Source organism: Gorilla gorilla, chromosome 8 (assembly GCF_029281585.2).
Source record: "Gorilla gorilla gorilla isolate KB3781 chromosome 8, NHGRI_mGorGor1-v2.1_pri, whole genome shotgun sequence".
NCBI classification, from domain to species: Eukaryota; Metazoa; Chordata; class Mammalia; order Primates; family Hominidae; genus Gorilla; species Gorilla gorilla.
This window is the reverse complement of record NC_073232.2, coordinates 59,062,013-59,079,364: the sequence shown is the minus strand read 5'-3', so window position 1 is coordinate 59,079,364 and position 17,352 is coordinate 59,062,013. Positions and strand designations below refer to the sequence as shown.

Here is a 17,352-nt window from a genome sequence, read left to right as displayed (position 1 = left end):
AAAGTCAGAAGAAAGATGAGTCCATATTTGAGAAAACCTAAAGGACAGATGAATTGAGAAATCCTTATCTGAATGGTATACTTGGGTAAACTTTGCCTTTGGTCATCTTTTCAAAAAAAAGTTAAGATTTTTTTTTTTTTCTTATCTCTTTATGTCCCTGGGAATAGCTTTGTTCCAACCTCTGGAACTGGAGGATTTATCAGGTTGGAGATGACTGGTCTTAGGCCAATTCTTGATAAAGAATTGATAAAGACATACTGGAAACTGGGTGATTTATACAGGAAAAAGGGTTTAATAGACTTACAGTTCTATGTGGGTGGGGAGGCCTCACAATCATGGCAGAAGGCAAGGAGGAGCAAGTCATGTATTACATGGATGGCAGCAGGCAAAGAAAGAGCTTGTGCAGGGAAACTGCCCCTTACAAAACCATCAGATCTCATGATACTCGCTCACCTTCATGAGAACAGCATGGGAAAGACCTGCCTCCATGATTCAATTACCTCCCACTGGGTCCCTCCCACAGCACATGAGAATTCAAGATGATATTTCGGTGGGGACACAGCCAAACCACATCAGGAGGTTTGCATAAGCAAACCTGTTACAGTTACTAATCTCTCGTAAGGAATTGGTCATCTGCTTGATTCTCCAGGAAAAAAGAACTTTTAAACTCTAGCTTATGTTTCTGTAACTAGCATTATTTTTACTAAGAACAAAAAGAAATAGTCACTTTAAAAATATCTTTTAACATAAATGAGATCTTTTATATGAAATATGAATTACCACACAATTTTGAAAGAAACACTCATAAGATTACCATTTGTCTAGGCGTATACTTTCTTCAACATGGGAGGCCACTCTCAGTTTCTGTAATTTGGAAATTGAAACAGTAACACTTTTTATTCTTACGGCTTGATGAAATTTTCGAGTGCCTAGAGTTTATTTCTTGCACTGGCTATTGGCCATAATAATTCTTTCTCCCTTTCTCTCTGTCTCTCCCTGTGTGTGACAAAATATTTTCCCAAATTGACATTGCCTTCCCTCTTTATTAGGGAATATGAATGGGCCTTTAATAGGTTTTGCTTCATATTCCCCTTTTACCCTTCTTTATACTTTCTCCATTCTCTTGGGAAATTCTGAAGATTAATTATTTTTTAAATATTGTTTATTACATGAACATTTTCGAAATTGCAATCCTGGTACATAGAACATTTTAGAAATTCTACTCCAGTTAAATAGTCATAATTTCTAAAATAAAAAGTAGAAAAGTATTTGCTTCTTTTGTGTATGACCCCTCGTCTAACACATACATCTGAAAAAGAATAGTTTAATTTGTAGCTTGGCAAGGGTCTTGGTGCCTAGATAAGCAGAAATGTTAGACATATAGAAGTTTCAGAGGGGATACCAGAATGTTAATCTTGGATATATGGATACAGAGATTTCTTTTTACTAAAGAGTTGATGTAATATTCCTCATACATAAATGACGCTTTAGAAAAATTAGAGTGAATTAATTGTAATCCTCTTTCTTGTTTTATGACAATTTAAAATGATTGTAAAACAATATTTTAATTTGTACAACATTTGATTTGGATTTCGGATTAAATTTTAAATTTATCTTTTAAAAAGTTACCTTTAAAAGTTTGTTTTATTGATCTAATGAATAAAATTTGTCAAAGTAATAAAAAGTATAACTATATATTCTTTGGTTTTCTATCTGCTAATATTCTCTTTTATCCAGAAAGAATAAGGCATGTTAACTTATTTAAAGTGGTAATTAATATGAATGGTGTCCTTAAAGAGAAGGATATTACAGAGTTGTTGCTACTATTATTCTCTCATACGATTTAGATAAACTAAAATGTCTTCAGACTTGGTTCACAGGAAAGAAAAATTCGGGGGCTTTCAGATAATTAACTTCCTAGTAATTCCTACTTATTTTATTATTTCTATTAAATAAATAAAATAAAATGTTATAATTAAACATCTTCTTCTCCATACATTCATCCTCCAAGTAAACTTCTAGACAATTAAGTAGAGTCCTAATGTTACTGATTTGGAAATAATCTTCTCCTTAGCTATGAAAAAGTTGCTAACTACTAGCTTGTGGACCAATTGATCCATATATTATAATTGGCTACACAATGTTTTCAAATATTGAAAATTGTATCTACAAACTTAAATTCCTGATTATTTAAAGAAATCTGTTGATCTTGCATGCCATTGAGAAATAGTCTGCTGAAGCTGAGTATATAATAATAATTGATAATATACTGAATATTTACTATAAATAAGGCACTACTTTGAGTGCTTTACATATAATTTAATTTTTACAATTGCACAAAATAAATATTACTAATAGGTCAATTGACAAAGGAAACCAAGACATAGAAAGTATTAACAGCTTTCTTATGGCCATATAGCCAGTAACTGTCAAGATTTAGTGGAGGAAATCTGACTTCAGAGTTTGTCCTCTTAACCACCCTGCTATATTGCTTCCTTAAGTCTGTGTAAATGTTTTTCAGTTGGCCAGTCTCTATAGCTGTAGGGTAAGACAGCAGTCCCTGTCTATTCTAGGTTACCGTCATGGCTGCTTAGGTTTTGAAGTTTATTATTAATGATCAACTTTGAATAAAGTGAAATATGTAATTCCATAGACACAGAATAAGTTCAATTAAATGAAGAAAGAAAAAAAGACCATAAGTAAGGAAGTTCCTATTTCTATCGTACTTACAAACACAGTACCTACGAATATTTCTATAGTACTTACAAAGTACTGTGACTTCCCATTCGTGGTAGAAAGTTCTAGCTTAACAGTCAACTTCCAGTTCAGAATTACTGTGTGACTTACTCTTCTCATTTAATTTGCCACAACTAATCTCTGTAGATAATTTCTTCATGAACAGATAATTTTTTCTTATTTCCTTGTTGCTTTCAAGTTGCAACTAAACTTTCTTTAAGTGAAGAATATTTCAGTAAATTGTAATGCAAAAATGTTTACTTATTTGTAAAAGACCTTTTTTATATCCCTACATTTATATATAGTATAAACAAAAGAGATGACATGAATTAATATGCAATATAGCCCCTGTGTTTACTTTAAAATCTTTTGCTAAGACAATATTTTAACTATAGTCATTTCTTGTTATTCACAGTAATTATGCTTTACGAAGTCACCACAAACACAATTAGCAAATACTGAACCATTGCTTCCATGTAAATACAGAGTTAGATACCTGTGAGGCTCTAGAAATAACATTTTTGTCAACTGATAAATGCATATTATGTATTATGTGGTTTCCATTTAAAGATAATTTATTTAATATTTTTTATAGTACTCCGATTGTCTTCATTACTTTTTTTTAATTTCCATAGGTTATTGGGGAACAGGTGGTGTTTGGTTACATGAGTAAGTTCTTTAGTGGTGATTTGTGAGATTTTGGTGCACCCATCACATGAGCAGTATATGCTGCATCCAATTTGTGGTCTTTTATCCCTCATCCCCTTCCTATCCCTTCCCCCTGAGTCCCCAAAATCTATTGTGTCATACTTACGCCTTTGTATCCTCATAGCTTAGCTCCCACTTATGAGTGGGAATATACAATGTATGGTTTTCCATTCACTTAGAATAATAGTCTTCAATCTCATCCAGTTTGCTGCGGAATGCCATTAATTCATTCCTTTTTATGGCTGAGTGGTATTCATATATATATATATATATATATATATATCACAGCTTCTGTATCCAGTCATTGATTGATAGACGTTTGGGTTGGTTCCACATTTTTGCATTTGTGAATTGTGCAGCTGTAATATGAGTGTGAAAGTATCTTTTTTGTATAATGACTTCTTTTCCTCTGGGTTTACACATAGTAGTGGGATTGCTGAATCAAATGGTGGTTCTACTTTTAGTTTTTTAAGGGATAGCCACATGATTTTCCATAGTGGTTGTACAAGTTTACATTCCCACCAGCAGCGTAGAAGTGTTCCCTGTTCCTTGCATCCACGCCGGCATCTATTATTTATTGATTTTTTTTATTATTGCCATTCTTGCAAGAGTAAGGTGGTATCACATTCTGGTTTTCATTTGCATTTCTCTGATAATTGGTGATGTTGAGCATTTTTTAATGTTTGTTGGCCATTTGTATATCTTCTTTTAAGAATTGTCTATTCCTGTCCGTTGCCCACTTTTTGATGGAATTTTTTGTTTTTTTCTTGCTAATTTGTTTGAGTTTGTTTTAGATTCTGGATATTAATCCTTTGTCAGATGTATAGATTGTGAATATTTTCTCCCACTCTGTTGGTTGCCTGTTTACTCTGCTTGAAAAAGGCCAACAGCACTATCACTCATGATTAAATGAAGTTTATTCAATACCATATTTTCTCCAAAACCAGTATTACAGCCCTCTTTCACTTAGTAATACCAGGCAGCACCTTAGCACTACAGTTGGGGGTCATCTTAAACAGCAAAATCACCAAAAAAAAGAGAATTAAAATGCAAAAAATATGGTATTAAATAGACTATGAAAATTACATTGTTTACAGTATGAAAGCAGAACCAGAAGGCAAAGCATCACCACGTTCAACCTCATGTGGGACTGTGTGCATTGGGTGACACACATTTTTCACTGCTCTGCACATGTCTGCAAATAACCATGAAAGTACTGTGAGTAAGTATTGACTTTTGGGTTGCCAATAAATTTTAGTAAGTAGACAAATTTGCAAATGCAGAGTTCATTAATAATGAAAATTGATTTATTTTACAAATTAACATTTTAAATTCAAATAGTGATATCAGAGAAAACAGTCACTAAAGACATTTTTGTGCATTTTTTTCACTTGAATTAGTAATTATATAATTCATTTTTATTACACATTAAAATAGGTGTTGGGAACACTGTTCTCAGGACTATCGGGTGTAGCCCATCTGCATATATCTAGGCCACCAGAGACTTTCGTAGAGTTCTTTCAGATTATATCGTTTCACACAACAGTCCCTCCTCCCAACTCATTTAGCCCAGACCATTTGCTGTTTATCCTTTGCCTCATATTATTCTTGATTTATTCATTTAGTTGAACCTTATCTTTTCACCACTGTCTAAGCTTCTTGAGGTAATAGACTTGTTTTTAAAGAATATTTAATGCAACGTTTGGCCGAACTGTTCATTGATCCCACTATATGGTGTAGTGTTCCTCTTTTTTCACAACATTCTTCTAGTTTCTTCTATCTCAAGCAACCTGTGTTCCTATTATTGTCTATTTCCATCCTCTGCCCACTCATTTCCACATTTCCAAAAGCATATTCATTTTTCAAAATCTAACTGAAAGTGCAAATGAAGTGTTGTTCTTAGTGTTCCCCAAGAACACCCTCAGGTTTAGAGGTCCCCTAGAAAAACTCACAGAACTCAGAAAAGCTGTTACACTCATATTTATGGTTTATGACAATGAAAGGGTATAGCATAAAATCAGCAAGGGAAAAGGGTATAATGGATAGAGTCCAGGAGAGACTTGCTATTTGTTTCTAGCTGTTCTTTCCCAGGGGAGTAATATGAATCACACTGAATTCTCTCAGCAATTATGTGTGATAACATACATGCAGTATTGCCAAACTGGGAAACTTATCCAAGTCTTGGTGTCCAGTGTTTTATTGCAGGTGGGAGAGAGGGTGCATGTAGACATGTCGTGCCCACATGGCTGACTTATTTACATAATCTTCAGCCTTTCCAGATTCCAAACTGATATGATACTGTATGGTCCAATGTCTTCACCATACATCACATTGTTACCATAAACCTGGCTAATAATCTGGCTTGGCCCAAGGCCCCAGAAAAACAAAGAGAAGATATTGTAAGGGCTTTTCTTCTAGGTCCAGTTAAGCATCAGACCTTTCTTTGGAATGTGCAGATTTCAAAGAATCCAGGCTTGCTGAGTTAGTCTTTTACTATACACATGTAATGTACTCCATGAAACCTCCCACAACATCTCCAAACAGAAATAAATTATTCCACCTCTGAAGTCATACAGCTCTTTATTTCTTTCTTCCACATCAATTGTTCCCTTGTTGTAATGTAATTTGCTAAACTGAGGCGTTTATATGTCAAACTTGTGGAAGAAAAGAGAACAGCTAACTAATTGAACACGTTTTGATTTTCTGAGCATGGCAGTAGAGTAAGAACAAAAACTTAGTCTTTCTGGTTTAGAATATTACAGGGAGAGAGGGTGGTGAAGGACTGTTCATAGAGAAGGGAATCAATATTAAAGACTTGACAGGTATGACTAAGGGAGGAATACTGGCTAATTGGGAAGTTTAAGCTGCTTTGCCTTCCCAACTTTCTGAGTAAGATAGGGTAGGGATAATAATAATAAGCTAAGACTGCCGACCACGTTGATGCTACATGTAATGGTTCAAACAAGCTTATCTTCCCTCTGTAGACTCTTAATTCTCGACAGTAGACTCATGTTTGAAGGAACATTTAATTTCTTATGCACAGTATTAGTCAGGGTTCTCTAGAGCAACAGAACTAATAGGATAGATGTATATATAAAAGGGAGTTTATTAAGGATTATTGACTCACACAATCACAAGATGAGGTTCCACAATAGGCCATCTGAAAGCTGAGGAGCAAGGAAGACAGTCTGAGTCCCAAAATCCTAAAAGTAGGGAAGCTGACAGTGCAGGCTTCAGTTTGTGGCTGAAGATCCAAGAATCTTAAAGCTGAAGAATTTGGAGTCCGATGTTCAGGGTCAGGAAGCATCCAGCATGGGAGAAAGATGTAGGCTGGAAGACTAAGCCAGTCTGGTCTTTCCATGTTGTTCTGCCTGCTTTTATTCTGGCCACACTGGCACTGATTAGATTGTGCCCACCCAGACTGAGAGTGGGTCTGCCTTTCCCAGTCTACTGACTCAAATGTTAATCTCCTTTGGCAACACCTTCACAGACAAACCCAGGAACAATACTTTGCATCCTTCAATCCAATCAAACCAACAGTCAATATTAACCATCACACATGCTTAGCATGTTTTTCAGTACACAACTTAATACCTAACTTTTGTTGTGTACTTAGCATGTGTTAGAAACTATTCTAATATTCTAAATACTTTATATGCATTATGCATTATATCACTTAATCTTGTGAGGTAGGGTTTTTTTTTTTTTTTTTGGCATGGTACATATTTACAAATCCCACATCAAAATGTCACTTCTACTTCACACCACGTATTCCATTTAGAACATGAATTATGCTCAAATAATCAAGTGATCAGCAATGAGTATTCTTTTCATTTCGGGTCACTCTCAAAGGATGACTGTCGTCAATTCATCAGATAGAATTTTCTTTAGAAATCAATACACTGAGATAATTTAAGCAAGCTACTCAAAATCCAAAACCAGTAAGAGGCAGAGGACATATTTAGACTCGTGTGACTTGGCACCAGAGCTCATAATCTTAATTTTAAATAATACTGAGTTCTCTAATAGAAAACCAGTTGCTGTATTAGTACAGTGAATTAATATTTAGTACTTATCAAAAATCTCCTCAAACGTTGATATTTGGTTTAATTCCTGACCATTTCTGATGAAATCATAAGGAAAATTTAAGTCTTCACTGTAGAATACTTTTCTGTTAAAGATGAAACACTGGGCTAGAATGAGTTACAGGTTTGACTCAGAATCTGAACATATATTGTCTTCGTTAGAGTTCGAATTTCAGCTTAAACAAATGAATACATTCACCCTTTCCTTGTGGTCAACAAAACGTCAAATGAGCAGTGAAAACTAAGTCATGATTCACTGTTCAGCTGAAACAAGAGACCGTCAGAAGAACCACCATTTTTCTGAATACTATCAATACTAACCTAGAAGTCAAAGTGAATTATTTGACTGTTTGATGCTGCTGGAAAACCATTGGTGGTAAACTCTGAAACATAGAAAATAGGTATAAATTATCTTCTTCCTTTTATAGTTGTCACATACTTAAATATTTGTGAGGAATAAAAGATCAGAGCCGAATGTACCCAACAGACAAAAGAAATCAATTCAAGAATGTAATGAAACAAATACAAAGAAAGCAAAACAATTGATAGGAAGCAGGGAAGATTTGTTTTAGTTTGCAGGACCAAAGTAATCAAAAAGAAAATACCTCAGCTGGAAACAAAGGTATTTTGTTTCTCCTGATTGAGTTGTCTGGTCAATAATAGAGGTGGAAAACAAAGGAAAAGACCAAACATCTTATTTGGTCCTACATTTGGTAAGGTGTGCATAAAAGTGGCAAATATAGTTTCCTAACAAGGACGAGATTATAAAGAAAACAAGCCCTAAATCTTAAACTCTTGAGATACTAGACTCAAAGAAAACTTAGGACTCATGTGGCTCATGCAGTTTTTGATAGATATCAATCTCCTTATCAAATGTTTTCTCATACACCCATGAGAAATAGTTTTTAATTCTATTATAAATAGTTTTTAAAATATGATCTAAGATCAAAGGGCTGACAATTTCCAAATATTATTTTTTCATAAAAGTAAGTGTCACAAGTTCAGAGAAGAGACAAACTTTGAAGATTTACAATCTGACACATATAAGAAAAGAACTCACAGGATAGTTTTAAAAATAGAGTTAGGGGTTACAAGCGCAGTTTTGTTGCATGGATACACACATAGTGGTGAAATCTGGGCTTTTACCTGAATAACAAACATTGTACACAATAGCTAGTTTTTTAACCCTCATATTCCTCTCACCCTCCCACCTTTTAGAGTTTGATATTTCACTCAAATGTCTGTTCTTTCACTCAAAGAGGAGATATTATTAGTGTTACTGATCAGATAGTGCATTCTTGCTTGTGCCTCCTAAGAATGTGATAATGTAGAAGCTAGAAATTTGAGGAGAATGCCAAATAATCTGCTTTAACTCTGACGATTTTTGCCAGATAAAGTGGACTTACAGGACAATCCTCTCCACCCAGAAATCTCTGCTCTAATGAAAGGAATAAAGCAAGATAGTAGATTGGTGAACAAGTAATTGCAGTTTTGCCATTACTTGTGCACCAACCTAATAGTTCTTATCTAATCACTTACTATGACTGCTTAAATAATAAGATAGGCAGTCCTTGCTGTAGGATCAAGAGTAATCTGCCAGCTTTAGTACTGAGTGGAAACTACTGCCCTTTCTAGCTCTCATGTAATCTGTTTCCCTCACTAAATTTGACTAAACAACTCTAATTTTGACTTCTGTTACTGAAACTGTGACCTTCCACATGGCTTGAACATCTGAACATTAAGTCCTACATTGTAAACATAACCACATTATTTACGGTTCCTCTCCATTATGAGTAGTAACTACATAAAAGCAAAACCCAGCTTGCTTGTTGGACTGCAAGTTTTCCCTTATGGAAAAATGTGGTCTAAAAACTTGGCCATTTTTGACCTGAGATTGGTAACTCCTAACTTGAAGCAATCCATAATCTGGTCCTGACAGTTTTTGAGTAAATGGAATAACTCCCCGCGCCCCCCTCCCCCCGCTTTTTTTTTTTTTTTTTTTTTTGTGAGACGGAGTCTCGCTCTGTCGCCCAGGTTGGAGTGCAGTGGCGCTATCTCGGCTCAGTGCAAGGTCCGCCTCCCAAGTTCACGCCATTCTCCTGCCTCAGCCTCCCGAGTAGCTGGGACTACAGGCGCCCGCCACCACGCCTGGCTATTTTTTTGTATTTTTAGTAGAAACAGGGTTTCACCGTGTTAGCCAGGATGGTCTTGATCTCCGGACCTCGTGTTCTACCTGCCTCGGCCTCCCTAAGTGCTGGGATTACAGCCATGAGCCACCATGCCCGGCCCCAGCTTCCCTTAATTATAGTGATAATTAGATAATTCAGTAAATGAGAGCAGTACTTCAGAAATGAAGAGTTGGAAGCCAGCAGAACCTTTGAGGTACCACAGAGTAAACACAAGTATGCATGGTGCTTACTAAAAATGCAGACTTAAAGGCCCTGCCCTGTACCTATTGAATACAATTATTCAAAGTCATCTTCAATAATTCACTTTCATATGCATGTTTCCTTATTTTGCTATTATCCCTGTTGTAAGCAGGACATAGCAGATCGTGAAGTACCATAATGGAAAAATGTTATCTTCTATAAGTTAAACTAATTAAATGAACATATAGACAGTGGTAAAGGAACAGCTTATATACAGGAGCAGTTTTACCTCCATCAATCCATCTAAAGTATGTATGCAGATAATGAAGGAGTTCAGCAGGACAAAAGTAGATGGCAACAGTGAACAGGGCTTAATGTTGAATATAGGAGATAGGACCACATTTGTCACCAAAATGTTTCCACAGGTATATGGCAGAGAGATTTCTTCAGGCTTCTCCATGGTCTGAGTTAAAATCTATGCAGTTATCCATTTGTCTTCGTTGTCACTCCTCTCATATCAGCTAAATTTCTGATTACTAATAGATGTCATGGCTATCTTAATTTGGAGGTAGGAAGTGCTCTAGGAAGCACTATGACATTCTTCCCATTTAAAGCACATATCCTGCTCTGTAAATACGTGAACTGGAATGACCATAAATAAGCATTATCCATCAGCCTAGTGTGAATCTATCATTGAGCATCTTATTGTCCCTGGGTGAATTGGTTTCTGACATAAAAGAATGAGGATCTGACCTTGGTGTATAGAAGATGCACCCCATGGAGTCCATGGCAGCTGGTTGCCAGACTTCCCTCCTGTCACACTATGGACCACACAGTAGTCTTCAAAACATTTGTAATTAGCCTCCAACTGCCAATTTAAATCATTTTTCTTTGTATGTGACAATAGAAGGTAATACAGTCATCCTCAGTATCTGTAGTGGATTGGTTCCAGGGCCCCTGTGGATACTAAAATCCAGGGAAGCTCAAATCCCTTATATAAAATGGCACAGTACCTGCACATAATCTATGCACATTTTCCATCATATTTTAAATCATTGCTAGATTATGTATAATACCTAATACAATGTAAATGCTATGTAAATAGCTGTTATACCGTGTTGTTTAGAAAATACTATCAATTTTTGAAAAAAAATGCATAAAGTAAAATTTTCACAAAATACAATAAAAACCCATGAGGGAACCCCTATATAAGCTGGGAGTTTAAAAAACTTGTAAGTATGGCTAAAAATAAAGATATAATGAACGAGAAAGATGAACAGATGTTATTATAAACCCAATTTAGCTTATTAGTTCTAATAGATAGATAATGGAAGCCAATTCACAGGAGTAAACCTAAGAGAAATGTTTAGAAATTAAAATTTTTGAGGACACTGAAAATATTCAAGATAATTGAAGGTAAATAGTAATGGAAAATGTAATTAGAAAGAGACCTAATAAGTTATAATAAGTAATTAGAAAGATTAAGCCTTGAAGCAGTAGTATAGAAATCTGCAATAGATTGTATGCAATTTCAGCTTCATATGTATCTCCGCTAAAGTGGGAAGAACAAAATGAAGAAAAACTTGTTAAAATATGAATTTCTTTTTTATTTCCTTTCCTTTGCAATTTATTATTATTATTTGAGACAGGTTCTTGCTCTGTCGCCCAGGCTGGAATACCGTGGCACGATGTTGGCTCACCACAGCCTCCGCCTCCTGGGCTCAAGTGATTCTCCCAACTCAGCCTCCCAGGTAGTTGGGACTACAGGCATGCACCACCACACCCTACTAATTTTGTTTATTTTTTATAGAGCTGCAGTCTCACTATGTTGCCCAGGCTGGTCTTGAACTCCTGGACTCAAGCAATCCTCCTGTTTCTCAGCCTCCCAAAGTCCTGGGATTAGAGGTGTGAGCCACTGTACCTGGCTAAAATATGGATTCTAAAAGGTTAAAATAAACAAACATTACTTTCTTACAAATATAAGAGGGGGACTGTGTTTCAAAGATTTACTTAAGTAATTCATTTATGGAACACCTGGAAGGAAATGTTGGTTCAAAGGAGTTTAGGAGAAATAAAGTTATTAATAGGCACTGAAAGAAAGAGTACTGAAACAATAATGTCAAAATCTATCCAATACTGGGTAATGTTCCACAAGACAATAAAATTGTAAACTTTGGGAATTATCTTTTCTTAGGGAAAAAATTATTTGTATCTCTACAGGACCAAATCCATTTTATTTACTATTTCACAAATATTATTTGCACCATTATCACTTTTCTACAAGTTAATATCAACCTTTACAGAGTTGTAAAATATCCTATACAATAACAAAAAGTAAGTTAAGGAAAACTGCATAACCACTGATAAATTAATCTTTGAATGGGACTGTTAGGCCCACCCACTAAGCTCTGGTAAAACACTGAAAGGATACTCCATTATAATTTTGCTTATTTCCAAATTTTTGAAATTTTTTTTAACAATCTATTTCAAGCATGAATAATAATCAATAAATATTTGAATACTGTATCTGTTTTTCTACACTCCAAGCTTTAGGGTCTTTTCAAGAAGCAGCTCTTTGACCTATTTACATTTTAAGATATTGAATAGTATCAGTCTAATTATTGCTCTTGTGTATTTTGGCTTCTTCAAAAAATTATCATTTACAAGATAATTTAAAATTTGGAAAATAGATAAGTATTTTAAAAATTATATTTACATCTCCCTAGCATTTATTACCTTCACTATTATACTAAGAACATGTACATGTATTTTTTATTTTAATATCTTTTACACAAGATCATATAAAATGTAATAGCATTTTGGGAAAAATACAAAGCACACCAAAGCCATAATACAGGATTTATTGCCTTTAATAAAAGTATTAACTACACTAATAGAATCATATTATTGCTGACTTAATGCATCTCTTATGAGCATCACACCAAAATACTTTATACTCAATAGAATGCTTAAATGCCTTAAGCACAGGAAAGATATTCAAAATGATAGCAGCTCTTTTAAATGGCATACTTGTGAGGGGAAGAAGTGCAGTGACTAAATATGGTTTAGAAATTTCCACTTTAAGTTAAGGACATGAAGATAAAAAATTGTGACTTTCTAACAAGTATGTAGAGGTTTAATATGTATATGTATACATTAAATATTTCATCAGTCTATATATGTGTATATAGTATATAATAGTAGTAGACTACTACATACATATATATAGACTGACCAAGTGTTCTGTAGCACTAATAAGCCAAGATAAAAAAGGGGAAGATTCAGTTAAAAACATCTTAACTATTCATTAGTTAAAATCCTAAATAAAAGAAGGAATGCATATTAATAGAATGATGTGGGTTTTTTTTTCTTGTTATGGCATCAATGTTTAAAATAATAAAGATGACAAAGTACAAGCTAGGTTTGTTTAATCTATTTCATTGGTTATAATCAAACTTCAAAAATCGAATCTTTCACAGTTTCTAAAGAATCAAGACATAGGGCCAAGCAGCTGGAAAGCGTATCATTGATCAAAGGAGGAATGTAAATACATATTTGGGAGCAAAGTATTTCCATTTTCCTAACAGACTTGTTTTTTCATATCTCTTGGAAAACAGCATCTTCTCATCCTTGGCATAAACTTTTTCCAGGTCAAGATCAGAGAATGGACCTATAGAAAAAGTAGTCCTACCAAAAGGCTTTCCTTTGCCTTCATGACTTCCTCTTCAGACCACCAAGATTAGGGGTTTCTGCAGGGAAACTTAGAGACAAACCTTTATATATTTAACTCCAGCACTATAATTTTACATTAAAAGGGATGGATTTACTTGATCTTTAAACAATATTACTATTAGCTAAAGAAACATACACATGCAGACACACTCACCTGCATACACACACACACATATCAAGTTTAGAAAAATGTACAAAACAAGTTTTTAGGGTAGGCTTATTCATATTTTTCAAACCATACTGAATTCATATTGGATGAAAGGCTTAGTAATAGTATCTGTAATCTGTTTATCTCCTTCCCCAGCTCTTCAGTTATTAAGATGGATTGTCAGCAATTCATTTTTATTAGGTTCCAATCTGGATGGCTCTGCTACTAGTGCATGTAGGTTTATATATGTATGGTTATGCATGTGTGATTGAACATTTGGGTATGGTTGTATAGATGTGTAGGTATTTGAGTGTATGGTTATATGTGGAGATGGGGGAGATTTTGGGGTGCGGGTGTGGGGTAGGAATGGGAAGTCCTACAAATGCTGTACTCTAGGTTGGTACTTCACTTGAAATGCTACCTTTGCTTCACTCTCCCAGAAACATTCAACAGTAAGACAATCAAGGACATTATATCCACTAAATTTCTTATTACTTGATCCAAATTAGTGCATTGCTCCCTCAGTGATAGAGTATATCTATGCATATCAAAAACTTCAGCTGAGATCCCCAAAATTAGATTTTACTTGACCATTTCTGTCCTTATAAAAGCCACCTCCAACTCTTAGAATTTTGATATTTCCAAAATCATTTTCATTTTTCTCTTCCTCAGGTTTTCTTGGTGAATTTTGTAGCCAAAAAAGACAATTACCAGTGAACCTACAGAGTAAGCAAGGAACAGCAAATGTAGAATTGGATGCTGACTTCTCTGTAGGAATGGAGTTTGAGTGTGTTCTGAAACTCTTTCATAAGGAAACCCTCAAAGTGGACTGAGGTAGCCAAGTATACCCAGAAGGGGCAGCCCATCATCCTTTCCATATGAGCAAGATGGGGATAATAATTGATTTTAGGCTATTGGTGGATACTTTTGTTCAAACTGTCTGATTTTAAAGCATTTTAGAATTCATATCCTATAGGTATAGAAAAATCAACAGAATGCCTGACTTGAAAAAAATATCAAATAAAAATTGGCAAAAGGAGGGTGAAGCCTCTATCTTCTACAACTTGTTCGTTTCCCCTTTCTTTTATCACATTTATAATTTTATTTTAGTTTTAATTTTTTATTATTTATTTTGTGGGTACATAGTAGGTATATATATTCATGGAGTACATGAAATGCTTTGATATAGGCATGGAATAAATACTTGAGGAGATGGATACCCCATTCTCCGTGATGTTTGCTTTCCCTTTCTAGGTGAACTTACCCTGTGAAAACATTGAAGATCTTATTTTTTTTCTCTCTTCCACTTTATGGATTCAGTCTATCTAGTAAACACACTCATATCAATATGTTAGAAACCATCAACACAAAACACATTACTGACAGCAGAATTTCAGTGCCTGTCTGTATGCTATTTTTGACATAAATGACATATTTTCCATGGATGAGGTTACTTGTGCAGAAGAATCACTTTTTAAATTTGAAATAATATCTTAATCCTTTTGAGATAGAAAAAAATATTTTTAAAATGAGATTTTTGTCACTTGAAATTTTCTAACTAGAATTTTCCTATAATCTTGCTCCCATATTGGACTGGCATAGATTAGGTGAGTCAGTCTGTTAGGGTTTGAATCTAGGCTTCTTCTCCTACTGTCCCTGTGACTTTGAGTACAAAATTATTTAATTACAAGTCATTTAAGCTTTTTGTTTCTCAGCTTTCCTCAAGGTAGAATGGAGCTATAATAATGTCCTACAACATAGGGTTATTATGAGAATTAAATGTGACAATATTTGCAAAGAGCTTGGGACCCTGCCAAAAATATAGTAAAGTGTACATAAGGGATTGATTAATAAAGTTTCAAATGACTGACTTGGAGCTGGCTAATAAAATTGTCAAAAATTTTATAAATCTTGATGGTAAAAACACATTAGCATCGCAATGTAAAACAAAAGGAAACTGTCTTAATAATTTCATTTAAAGAATGTTCTTCCTATCAAACTACTAAAACTAAAATAAGAAATTGTGTATAATGCTGCTAAATTGCAACAGGGCATTGGAGTGGGAATCCAGAGGCTGGTTGCTAGTACATTATTGATAGTGGCTTAAAGGGGTAGGGAAGTGCTGGGCAGAGAAGGGTGGGGTCCCTGGTGAGGGCTCCACCCTCAGGCCTGTGCCCACGGACCTAAGTAAGGACAGACACTTCTGTTTTCGGGTCCAAATATTGCATTTTCCAAGACCACCCTGACGCACCATGCTCTCATCCCGTGCCTATAAAAACTCCGAGAACCTAGCGGGAACAGACACAAGTGGACGGACATCAAGAGGAACACGCTGGCAGAGGAACACGCTGGCAGATGCCAGCAGGCCATCGATGGTGGAACAAAGTGGACTCCGAGGGAAATTCGGCCTAGGACAGTGGGAGGAGAGTCCGGCCACTGAGCAGCAGGATTCCAGGGGAACACCACCTTCTGGCTGCCATCCATCTGCTGAGAGCTTCCACCACTCAATAAAACCTTGCACTCATTCTCCAAGCCCACATGTGATTCAATTTTTCTGGTACACTAGGGAAGGAACCCTGGGATACAGAAAGCCCTCTGTCCTTGCAATAAGGCAGAAGGTCTAATTGAGCTTATTAACACAAGCTACCTGCAGATGGGAAAGCTGAAAGAGCACGCTGTAACACACGCTCGCTCACTGGGGCTTCAGAAGCTGTAAACACTTAACCCTAGATGCTGCACGTGAGGTCGGAGCCTACACTTCTTAAGACCTACCCATCTGCCTGTTCCCCCTAGGAGTTTGAGCTGCAGAGCACGTAAGAAGCAAGCCACACCTCCATTGCACGCCCTGCAAGCAGGATAAGGGAAAACTCCTCCCGTTTCAGTATCGCTGCTGATCATCTAAGCTGCTCAGTAAGCCTTTTGAGCTTGCTGGATTTCAGCTGCTTTATCCTTAAAAGGACAGTTAAGAAAGTAAAAATTTTTATAAGGCTAAATCATATAGAAATTACAGAAACTTCATTCTAAATATAACTTTAGAAATCACGTCATCCACACCAGTCTCCCCCATCCAAAATTAGAAAGAAGAAGAAAACCTAGAAAGAGAAAATAATTTGCCACAATTACCTGTAATACCATCTCTCCCCACCCCACCGTGGAAGTGACACAGTTAATATTCACAGCCCAGACTCTACAGGTGGATTGCTGTCCTCACTAATTCATTTAAGAACATCTGAATCTAAGTTCATTATACAATACTGTGCTTGTGGAAGGCCCACTTTTCTAACATCCATCCAAAGAGAACTTAAAAATATTTAACTGGTAGAAGGTTTATGTTAAGGAAATAAAAACAGGGTTGCTGCATGTACACAAAATGAAAAAGGAATATATTCTAGGAACTAGTTTGGAATTAGATTAGTAAGATTTGCATTCAAACGAGGGTAGCAGGATTTTTCTCAGCGCTTTATTTCCTCACCAACTTAAGGTCTAATACATATAGAAACTGCTGGATATTAAGGAGTTTCCTGTAGCCCCAAATTGCCTGTCATCAACTCAAAGCAGTTTGTACATAAGAAGA

The 17,352-nt window shown here is 35.5% G+C and overlaps 1 long non-coding RNA gene and 1 other non-coding gene across 3 annotated transcripts in view; one reads left to right on the top strand and one right to left on the bottom strand.

The window, feature by feature from the left end:
• Positions 1-17,352, top strand: part of LOC129525161 (uncharacterized) — a 314,405-nt gene that overhangs the window by 227,130 nt on the left and 69,923 nt on the right. The gene's annotated exons all lie outside the window — the stretch shown is intronic.
• Positions 7,250-7,318, bottom strand: LOC115936152 (small nucleolar RNA SNORD2). Its single transcript, XR_004071727.1, has one exon. It is a non-coding gene; the product is annotated as a small nucleolar RNA SNORD2 (small nucleolar RNA).